Source organism: Molossus molossus, unplaced genomic scaffold, assembly GCF_014108415.1.
Source record: "Molossus molossus isolate mMolMol1 unplaced genomic scaffold, mMolMol1.p scaffold_m16_p_14, whole genome shotgun sequence".
Classification (NCBI taxonomy): Eukaryota; Metazoa; Chordata; class Mammalia; order Chiroptera; family Molossidae; genus Molossus; species Molossus molossus.
Window position 1 is genome coordinate 57,123,960 of NW_023425349.1, and position 12,482 is coordinate 57,136,441.

A 12,482-nucleotide genomic window follows, 5' to 3' on the forward strand; every position below is an offset into this window, starting at 1 on the left:
GTGGGCCCCCCTGTTGTAATTGAGTCTTGTTTGCCGTTGGCGTGTTTGTGCGTGGGATCGACTCTTAGGCTGGTTCCCTGTGAGGCTTGACCCGACCACAGCATGTGAGCTGTTGTGCAAGTGCTGACCACACAAAACAGAATTTACCTCAGCAGGGTTTGATGCCTGCCAAGATCTCCCTTTGGATATGCTGTTTGTGAAGCTTACTGAATCCTGCTCTTTTTTTGTCTGATGTTGGCTACTGGGTGTGTTGCTTCTGGGCCTCTTGGAGGGACTCTGGTACAGGACAATGTCAGATGCTGCATGTGACTGGTCGTGGGCAACCTGTTTGGAGCTACAAGCGATCCAGTTTTTGACTGCCTCTGCTGGGCCTGGGTGTACACAGGAAGGACCAAGCTGCACAACAAAGCTGTCTATTTTTTATCCTCACCCAAGGATATTTTTTTCCCATTTATTTTCAAATAGAGTATGAGGGAGAGAGAGAGAGAAAGAGAGAGAGAGAGAGCGAAACATCAATGCGAAAGGGACACATCAACTTCTTGCCTCCCACACAGCCCCAACCAAGGGACCTATCCACACCGAGGTATGTGCCCTTGACCAGAATTGAACCCATGACTCTGATTCACGGGCAGACACTCCAACCACTGAACCAATTGGTCAGGGCCCAAGGCCGGCTTTTATCAGCACAGGGCTCAGGGGCAAGTCAGCAAAAGTCCTAAGGCACCCTGAGATCTGCCTCTACCTGCCTTTACCTGTCTGCTGCCTATTAGGCTTAGTCACTAAAAGACCCTCTGGCTGTACTCCTCAGCAGGGCATAAGCTCCACAGGGTGGGTCAACAGGGAGTCTAGAGTATGGGGCTATTGCTTTCCCCCAGGTTGATGCCATACAGAAGGGAGTGCTCCATCCAAGAAAGATGGTGTCTTTAGTATGGGAAAATGATTCATTACAGGATTCCTGGTAGTTGACCCTCCAGCTCTCTCCCCGGAGGCACAAACCCCAGACTCTCCTCATGTGACTCTAGTCTGCTCCTCCCTCCCTCTACTGGAGCCCAGGGTGAGTGGCTACAAATAAAATTTTGTGAGTCGGGTCTTTAAGAGGGTGCCTGTCTCTTCACTGGTCTCCTGTCTCTTCCTGGCCAACAGAAACCCTACCACTTTTCACAGCCAGATGTTCTGTGGGTGCTTTTTCCCGGCTCTGGTGCTCTGGGGAGCTCTGCTTGGGGTTTAGACCACATGCTTCCCAAGGGGAACCCCCACAGCTGAGATAGCTCTCTGGAACCTCAGTCACTGCCCACGAGAGCATGACTTTTCATGTCTCTGCATTTTCTTCCTGTGTAAATACTTGGCTACAAGGCTGTCCTTCAGCTAGTCTTCAGTTGGTCACCCAGAATGATTGTTCTATAATTTAATTTTAATTTCAGTTTGGTCCGCAGAGGAGGTGAGTGTAGCTTCCACCTACTCCACTGCCATCTTGGATCCTCTGTATATATATGCCCTTCAGTTCTAAAGGATAGCCTTGCTGGGTAGAGCAATCTTGGTTGTAGGTCCATGCTTTTCATCACTTTGAATATTGCTTGCCAATCCCTTCTAGCCTGCAAAGTTTCTGTTGAGAAATCAGCTGACAGTCTTATGGGAACTCCCTTGGAGGTAACTAACTGCTTTTCTCTTGCTGCTTTTAAGAATTTCTCTTTGTCTTTAACCTTTGGCATTTTCATTATAATGTGTCTTGGTGTGGGCCCCTTTGGGTTCATTTTGTTGGAAATCTCTGTGCTTCCTGGACTTGTATGTCTATTTCCTTTGCCAGGTTAAGGAAGTTTTTCATCATTATTTCTTTTATTTGTTTTGTTTTGGGTTTTTTTGAAAAGTAGCATTCTTTTATTTTTTATATATTCGTTTAATCTATTGGGGTTACATTGGTAAATAAACTCATATAGGTTTCAAGTGTACAATTCTATAATACATCATCTGTATATTGTATTGTGTGTTCACCATCCAAAGTCTAATCTCCTTCCGTCACCATTTATTCCCACTCTGTTCTCTTCTACTTTCCCCCACCCCCCTTTCCTTCTGGCAATCACCATACTGTTGTCTGTGTCTATGAATTAGTTATTTTGTTGTTGTTGTTTAATTACTTTACCTATTTCACCCAGCTCCCCTCTGACAGCTGTCAGTCTGTTCTCTGTATCTATGCATCTGTTTCTATTTTGTTTGTTGTTCATTCGATTCCATATATAAGTGCAATCTTATGGTATTTGTTTGTCTCTGACTGGCTTATTTTACTTAGCATAACACTCTCAAGGTCCATCTATGCTGTCTCAAAAGGTAAGATTTTCTTCCTTTTTATGATTGAGTAGTAGGTTTTCAATTCCTTGCTCTCTCTCTTCTCCTTGTACCCCTATGCTTTGAATGTTCTTACACTTGATGTTGTCCCAAAGGTCTCTTAAATTATCCTTATTTTTTCTTCTTCTTTATTTTACTATTCTGATTGGGTGTTATCTTCTACCTTATCTTACAAATTGCTAATTTGATCCTCTGCTTCATCTATACTACTTTTGACGACCTTAAATCCTTTTTAGATATTCTGGATAGTCATTGAATCCAAGGATATAGATTCCTCTTCATTCCAAAAATGATTTTATTAAATTGCATAGAAAGAAGAAATATTATTTCTTATTGTTTTTCAGGATGGTTGGTGGTTCTGGGTAGATTATTTAAGAGGATTAGGTTGTGAAGATAGGACTTTTAGAGAAAGTAGATCCAGAGAAACCAAATTGCTACTAAGAACAATTTATGAACATAGGTCATGGAGCTCAGAAAGAAGTTTCTTTTTGACATTTCTCCTGAATTATGTGGAAGGTGACACTGGGAAATTTTGTGGACAGTAAGGGAAGCCTTGAGTTTGGTTGCTATGAAGAAAAGTTACAACTCAGAGTCAGGAGGTGAACATGGAGAGGGTAAAGTAAGCCAGGAGACTATTTACTCAAAAAGAGGATTGTTATGAAAATTCTCTGGTTTGAACTTGAAGAAGTTACTGGAAACGAATAATTTCACACATACACGCATGCATGCACACACATCACTAAAAATAAGAAACATAACAAATGTCTTTTGCAAGTAAACTTGTGGCAAGTTAAATCACCATGATTATCCTTAAAATCTCCTGCTGGGACAGAAGGGTATTGCCTGCCAGATGCAGGCAGGGACTGGGAGTGAATGTCCTGGCTATATCCATAATGGCAATGTGCTGCTCCCCCTCTGCACACTAGCCTCCCAACCCTTCCTGTTTCCTTCCCTCCCATCCACTGCACGGTGGCCTCTTCACACTCGGGTCACTTTTTCTAGCCATTCTCAGCATATTAAGACTGGGCCTTCTGGCTGGACCTCTGACAGTCTTAGTATCTCATCTGACCCAACTATTTTCCTGTTTTTTCGAACAGTCAGGTCATAATTTCACAAACTTAGACATACAGTGCATGAAGTAAAATGTTTATTAAATCTGATTACCTAATAGCATTTTTAAAAAATTAACCACTTTTAGAGACAAATTGTATATGTATAAAATATATGTGCATGTACATGTAGGTGGATATACATATATACACACACAGAACATATGCATGCAAGAGAGATCAATAGTGTGTATGACTAGTGTGGATACAAAGCAGTTGCAGCCTGTGAGGAAGGGACAGAAGAAACAGAGAGGGAAAAGTAAAGGAACTAGAGTTGACAAAGAGTAAAAGCAAGGATGCCCACATACCTTCTACTTTCAATGAAAAGCATGCCACTGTCAGATAATGACACAAATCCCCCAACTAGAATCCCCAGAGCTCTGCCACTAACGAGCTTGTTTTCTTTCTCTCTCCCCAAGTCTGGAGAGGATTCATTCAAATCTTCTCATCAGCTTTTGTTCACTCTTAAGAGGTTTCACTTCTTACAACAGGCTCAGAAACTCCCGTTAGTTTCTCTAAGGCTACCCCTGACACACACACACACACACACACACACTTATTTTTTATGATTATTTCAGGAGTATCTGGTTGAAGATAAATCACAGATTCCATTATTACAGAAACGAAGAGAAGCAATAGAAAAGAAAACCCAGAGCAAGGGAATGGGAATTCAGTGTCAGTTCTCTTATTTACTTTATGTGTAATCACCAACAAATTGTCTACACTTTTTGTGCCTCAGTTTCCCTATCTATAAAATGAGACCCCCTAGGATTGTTATGAGAGTTAAAGGGGTTAATACACATAAAACACTTAGAACTTCTCTGACAATATTTAGACCGTTGTAAATGTTAACCTGTATTGTTGTTTTCCTCTTCAGTTAAAAATTGCTAAAAGTAGGAATAGACTGCACCTTCTGCTAATCCCGCCTGGTCACTCTTCTTCCACTCCAAGCTTGTGTGGTGCAATGCTCCACCCTAGAACAGCCTCCGGAAGGGAGGCTGGAGTGACATGTGGAGCATAGGTGACCTCTAGTTTAGGATGGGGACCCAGGCGTTTCCTGACCTTCCTCCACCTACGAGGTGAGCCAGTCAGAACTGGCCATGCCTTGATGCATCCAGCCTTTGGCCATTTCCTTTGCATTCCTCTGCCACTACTCTCTAGCCAGTAGAAGGTTCTGGTGTCATGGCCACCTCTCTTATTTGTTGCCTCCCATTCCAGCTTTATTTGCTAAGGAAAATGCTCAGAATCACTGGCTAACTGACGAGAAAATTTGGAGGCTAGGGAAAATCTTCCCCAAGCCTGATGGGAGCAAAATTCCCTTGTACATTATAACCTTAGAAGGTTCCTCAAAAGTTAAGTTACATTTTTCATTTAATTCAACTTCCTTAACCTGATTTCCTAGAAAAGCCAGATATTCAGAGAAGTTGTAGGGCATTGGTGATCTAACAGTGAGATCAGTAATTCTCCCACAGAGTCCCTTCCCTGGCCTGAAAAATTACCTGCCAGCGAGGGAACATGTTTAAGCCTGTTGGCAGGGAGAGCCTCCCGTTATTTGCCTGCTTACAAACTGATCACTGGCATCAATGCCTTCCCACAACTAGGTCCTGAGTTGCTTCCTTTATGTAAGTCCTGTCAAGCAGGCTGCCCAGCCAGTCTGTTTTTCCATGAGTTCCTCTGCTGGGACATGTCTCTTCAGGTACACAACCTTTGATACAGAGATTCCATTTGTAGCAATGAGACAAGGGCTCAGAGCCAACTGTACAGGGCCATTCATGGTGTCATTGTTTTATAATATCAATAATATTGAAAATAACCTAAGTGGCCATCACTAGGGGATGGCTTAAGTAAATTATGATATAGCCATACAGTGACATACTACTTAGTATTGACAAATAATCATGGGATCTATAATTATTGACATGGAAAGATGCCCACAGTATCTCTGATGAGTGAGCAAATTCACTGAGCAGCATTCTGATATACTGATACTTTAAATTAAAGTTGTATTCATATAGATGTATCCAGAGAGCTATAGAGAATTATAGTCACCAGAATGCTGACAACAGTTATCTCTAGGGTTAGGTATTTGGGTAATTTTCTTTTTCTCATTTAAAAATTATTTAACAATAATGTAATGTGTCATTTTATAATCTGAAGGAAACTAAGCTTTTTACATTTTAATTCTGAGTAAAAAATGAGCTAGGTTTTTATTTTACTTTTTTATTGAATTTGTTGGGGCACCATTGGTTAGTAAAATTATATAGGTTTCATATGTACAACTCTATAATACATCATTTGTATATTGTATTGTGTGTTCACCACTCCAAGTCGAGTCTTCTTCTATCACCATTGGTCCCCCCTTTACCATCTCTGAGCAAGGTTTTAATCATGTTTTGGGAATGTGATCTTGTATGGGCCACACCAACCAGGTGATAGCATGCAAATAATATGACTGGTATTTATTGAGCACTTACTATGTACCAACAGACCCTGTTCGAAGCACTTTCTGTGTCTCAAATCAGTGTTACGAGGCAGATCTTCACGGTCCCTATGTTACAGATAATGAAACAGGCATCAAAAGAGGAAGCCATTCGTTCAAGGTCTCAGGGCTGGTAAAAGATAAAACAGATTTGGACAGAGATCTCTGACCATGACCTCTGTGCTGCTCCACATACAGCCCACCCACCCCTTATCTTCAGGGAGCTGAGAAGGGGCTGCGTGTGAGGAGCAGGGGGTGATGGGAGCAGGGCTCCTCCTCCTCTCCCTGCTGTTCCTGAAGGCTCTTCGGCCTACCACTGGCACCTGTTTACTTAATTCCTCTAAGCTGCAGTTTCCTCTTTTGTCAAAGAGGGAAGCCTTCTCAGGCCACCCAACTTAGTGCTAATTAGTGTCCTCTCTAGACCATACATGGACCTAGTAACTACTTGTTTTATTACCAACATCCTCTTCGGCTGAGAGACAGGACCCAGCTTCACCCAGGGAGATTGTCCTCCGAGCAGACTGGAAGAAGGTGGGCATTCTCTGTGGCTGCATTCACCCCCTTGTACAATAATTTACCCCTTTGTACAATAGTTCATCTGCCATCTGCCCACACTGGACACGAGCCCCTCAAGGCAGAGACAGTATCTTGTGCACCTCTGCATCCCCGTGCCTGGAAAATAACTTGTTCAGTTCATGAACATCCTCTGTGGAGTGAGAACTGAAAATTAAAGCCACGTGGCCTTATGATTCCGGAGTAAGAGTTAAGGAAAGCAATGCCCGTGTATTTATTATTTTTCATTTTTCTGGTTTTTTTGGAAACAAGTTCAGAGTAAGATTTGCCATTAAATAAAGAAGTCACAATTTTTACATATGGCTACATAAGAAATATCCAAACCAGTAGAGAGTTTTAATGAGCTTATTCAAACTGAGGGCAATTGCCAAGAAGCAAAATGTCAACAGATTGAGAAAACACTGGAGAATGGCAGTTTTGCAGCTTACTTTATACATTTAGAATAAAAGGAGGAGATGTAAGTAGGGTTACATGAAATCCATTGGTAGATTCGGGGGGCAGGAGAAGCAAAGTGGCGAAATCTGGGTATTGGATAAAAGGCAAAGTGCAGAGGCACACTTGTTTTACATTGGTGGGTACAGGATTGTTAGTAATTAACCTTTACAGCACGTAGAGATGGTATTTGGGGAACTAGGTAACAGTGAGAGATCCTGTGGTCTGTGCTGTAGTACAGCAGTTGTGCCCTGAGAGATAAGACAAATACTGTGACATTTCAAAGGTGTAATGTTTTTTGGTGTTGTTCTGTTAGTTTTATTAAGCCTGATGCACAATGACATACCCAGGGAGGGACACAAGAAATCCACATTAGTGCAAACTAATTCATTGTGAGTTGTAACACTGTGACTACTAAGTGAAATAATAATGGGAGTATGATTTTAACAGTGTTAGTGTGTAACAACTTTTTTTTTAAAAGTATCTTTATTATTGAGAGTATTACAGATGTCCCTCTTTTATCCCCATTGACCCAGCTCCCACCCTCCACCCAGACCTTTACTGCACTTTAGTCTGTGTCCATTGGTTATGCACAAGGGTATGTTATCTCAGATGCAAAAAGACAATAGACAGGCTCCATTAAGGTAAAGACTGACCTCTGCCAAGGAAGATACTGGCTTAGGACATGACTACCATAATCACCCGCTTTTAGTTAGAAATTTTTTGTCCCAATGTTTATTAATTTATTTTTGTTACAGATGTTTCTCCTTTTTTCCCCCTAAACACCCCCTCCCCACTCCCCCAGCATTGTCTATGTCCATTGGTTATGCACACATGCATATAAGTTCTTTGGTTCATCTCATCCAGCCCCCCAACTCCCCTCCTCTGAGGTTTGTCAGTCTGAACCATACTCCGTTCTATGTCGTTGGGTCCATTTCGTTCATCAGCCCACCTTGTTCATTATATTCCAAAAATAAGTGAGATCGTGTGGTATTTGTCTTTCTCTGCTTGGCTTGTTTCGCTTAGGATAATACTCTCCAGGTCCCTCCATGTCATCTAAAAGGATAAGAGATCTTTCTTTCTTACAGCTGCATAGTACTCCATTGTGTATATGTACCACAGCTTTTTTATCCATTCGTCTATTGATGGACACTTGAGCTGTTTCCAGATCTTAGTGATTATAAATAGTGCAGTTATGAACATAGGGGTACATATATTCTTTCTGATTGGTGTTTCAGGCTTCTTAGGATATAGTCCTAGAAGTGGAATCACTGGGTCAAATGGCAGATCAATTTTTAATTTTTTGAGGGAACACCATACTGCTTTCCATAGTGGTTGCACCAGTCTGCATTCCCACCAGCAGTGTATTAGAGTCCCCTTTTCTCCACACCCTCGCCCACACTTGTTGTTCGATGATTGGTTGATGGCGGCCATTCTGGCAAGTGTGAGGTGATACCTCATAGTTGTTTTATAGTTAGAAATTCTTATGTTCAGACAATCCTATGTGGTCATTTTCAGTTTCTGAGTTTGTAAGGCCCGCCATGCAGGCCTCCCCTGAGCTTGTCAGATTTAGTATGTGGCCTCTTTTTCAGCCACACCTGTGTCCTCAGCACTTTGGGCCAACCTGGTGCTTAACCCATCTGCATTGGAATAAGTAGACTTGGGTACCTCCATCCAACAGAACCATAAACATTTGAGTCCCTCTCTCTCCACCCTGAAGTTCCCCAGAACACTCTGCCTTCTTCCCTGAAGCAGCTGAAGTTGGCAGAGAGACAGGGAGAGAGCAGCTCGGTGCAGTAAGCAGGCCTTTGCATTCACTCAGTCCACAGGCCGCCCACCACTAGGCTCGACAAACAGGTTTCTAATGCCTGTAGTCTACCCACAGTCTGTAACCTCAATGCTTACACATTATTTCAGCTTTGGGGACCCTTTGACCCATCAGCCACAGCCACGCTGCATACCTTTGGGCTGAGGTGTGGGCTTGATGCCCCATTGTTCACGATAACATCCTTCCTTCTCCCACCCACAGGAGAATGTGCCACAACCAAAGAACCATCTGGGTGACCTGTTTTGACCCGACCTTTTGTTGTCCAGCCTCATCTAACACACAGGACAGTGAGAGACCCTTACTCTACCCTTCCACCTTCACCACCACCTAGGTGAGGGCATTTCCTACCAGTCTTCTCACATCTGATAACCCAACCATGAGGGCTCTTGTCCTCATTTTCAGAATGCCATGTTCTATCAGCATCTCAGCTTTGTTACCAAAACAGTACATTTACACTGTTGTGCAACCATCATCACTATAAAATCCCATAACATTTACATCACCCCAAGGGGAAACTCCATACCCATCAAGCAGTCACCTCCCATCCTCCTCTTTCCCCAGACCCTGGCAATCACTAGTCTGTTTTCTGTCTCTATGGATTTGCCTATTCTGGATATTTCATATACATGGATTTATATAACATAAGGTCTTTCCTGTCTGACTTCTTTCACATAGCATAATCTTTCCAAGGTTCATCTATATTGTAGCATGTATCAGCATTCCATTCCTATTTGTGGCTAAATAACATTGCATTGTGTGGATATGCCAACTTGTATTACCATTCATTGGTTTATAGAAGTTATGGTTCTTTTCACCTTTTGACTATTGCGAATAGTACTGCTATGGAAATGTACCTACTTTTATTTAAACACTCGCTTTTCAGTTCTTTTGAGTACATACCTAGGGGTGGAATTACAAGATCATATAATAATTTTATGTTGGACTTATTAAGGACTACCAAAATGTTTAAAATACTGCCAGCCTGCTGGTGTCTTTCTCTACCACATTGGAACAGATGGAAATGAGTTAATTGAGCTGCACCATGAAGGAGTGGGTCTAAATGCAAAGAATATAATGAGTTACTTGAATTTTAAAGAGGTTGCTAAAAATATTCAGCAAGTCTCTTTAAAGTTGGGGCAAAGTATCAACATGTCCGGAATCACACAGAAGAGGTAATGAAAATACTCTCAAGACTTAATTTTCTGGGTACTCCCTACGTTCAGGCATTGGAGGAAATGAAAGTGAAATAATGAATAAAGGCCATTGGTACCACAGGCACTACTTCTGCAAAGGTAAACGAATGACAAAGAAAGGTCAAGCCACCATGTTGATTTTTTTGCTCCCTAGTCCTTACATGACCCTTTCTACACTCAGTTCTCCAAGGGGGACACACTGGTGTTAAGTTTGTTCACAGACTTCAATGAGACCAGTAAATCCAGTTATAGACTGGCAGAAAGATTTTCTTTTTCTTTTCCTCCCTCAACTATAATTCTATTTTCATAAAAATAATCAGAGTGAATTTTCATTCATTTTTAGTTCTTCATTGCTTGAGCAAGTATCACTTATTAACTCAGTAAAGCATTTACTGAATGCCTAGTATATAGAGAGTTGGGGCACAAAACTATGAATTATAAATGATCCTATAGCTGTAACAATTATTTCTGTTTTCTCTATAAGTCTTCATAATATGTACACATGCACACATACCCCACCTTATTCCTAAAAGAATCTCAGGTAGGCTGCTGTTAAAATCTTTAGGCTTCTCGCATGTGTTTTTGTTTCTACTTCATTTTCTTCCCTGAGATAATTAACAATGTAAGGCAGCAGGAAGAGGAGGATTTGAGAGAACAAGAGTAGCCTCTATAAACATCCTTAATCTGTAACATAAGGGGGGAAATCCCAAGTGTATTTATTCTTGAATACATTTACCAAATGCAGAATAATAATGAATCCACATTTTAAGAATTATTTTAGTTGAAGTAATTTTAGATTTGTAGAAAAGTTGCAAAACTAGTACAGAAAGTTTACATGTACCCTTGTCTAGCTGAAGTTAACAGTTTGCAATGATTTAAAAAATTAGCATCTGTGTATATACTATTAACTAAATTACTGATCTTTTTGAAATGTCACCAATTGTTCTCATAATGTCCCTTTTATGTTCCAGGACCCAATCCAAGATCTTATATTGCACTTAATTGTTATGTTTCATTACTCTCTTCCAGTCTGTGATGTTCTTCCTTTCCTTAGCTTTCATGAAAAGTAGTTTTGATAAGCACTGGTCACTTAATTAGAAGTTCTATCATATGGGGTTTTCCCAATGTTTTCTCATGATTAGATTGAGGTTCTGGTTCTGGGTTTTTTGTTTGTGTTTTTCTTCTTTTTATACCTATTTTTCTTAAACCACAAAATGTTATTGTGTCTTTGTCATTATATCATACCAGAGGACATCTGATCTTATGTCATATTTCTGATTATGTTAATCTTGATTTCTTGGTTAAAGTGGTGTCCACCAGATCTCTCCACTTTAAAGTTACTCTTTTTTTCCTTTCTAATTGATAAATATCTTTGGATAGATACTCTGAGACTGTCAATATCTTGCTTCTCAATCTTTTGCCCACTCATCTTAGCATTCATTGATGGGATCTTACATGCAACAGATATTACTGTGGTGTTTGCCTAATTGTGATCTTTTTTAATATCCTTCATTTCATCTATTTTGTTCATTGGAAAAGCTGCATCTTCTCTTATTATTTATTAGATTAGTTATATAAATATGGTCTCATGGACATTTATTCTATGAGTTATAATCTAGTACCATCATTATTTATTTTATGGCTTAAGTTGTTTTCCCTACTGGGAACTCCCAGTTGGCTCCCATGTCCTTTTGATACATCCCATCTTTTACTGAATGCTTGGTTATTTTGGGGGGTCATAAGATATTCTGACCCATCCCGCAGGTCGAGCAACGAGGACTCTAGAAGGGGAGTGAGGATGAGAAGGGACAAGAGACACGAGAAATGGAGACAAGACAGGGTTCTGATCAAGTCTCGTTTATTCAGGGGTAATTCACACAATATATAGGGCAAGAAGCACCTTTTGCCAAGCACCAAGCTTGCCCGAAGCAATTCCAGGAAATACCACAAAAGGAACAAAAGGTCAGCAAAGACTGGCTTGTTGAGTAAATGGTTACTTAAAGAAATGCAAAATGTAGAGATAAAGAAATGCAGAATGCAGAGATATCCTGCCTTGGGGCAGGAGATGGCAGAGCAGATTTTAGCAAAATTGATGCCATGCAAAAAGTCTCCCACAATATTCCACATCTATTGCCCCTTCCCCAAACCTGGACTTAACCACTTATTCAAGGAGGTCTGGTTCCTTTTGTTGCAGAATGGTATTTAGAAATTGAGATCAGGGCTCTAGGAGTGCTTATTGCTATGGCCATTGTTCCTCGATCCTCTCAGCAAGGACGTGTACACGTACCAGCCCCTGTGTATGCATATACTCATACCTGTTTCTACATCCACCTGCATGTATATGTACAGGGTGGATTAAAGTAGGTTTACAGTTGTTCATATGGAAAATAAAACAATAATTAATAAATAATAATAAAGGAATAAACTGCGGTTCATGTACTTATAGCTGTAAATCTATTTTTGCCCCACCTGTATTCTAAACCATGAGTTCATACGGACGCCTCTGATTCCAATCCAGAATGACATTT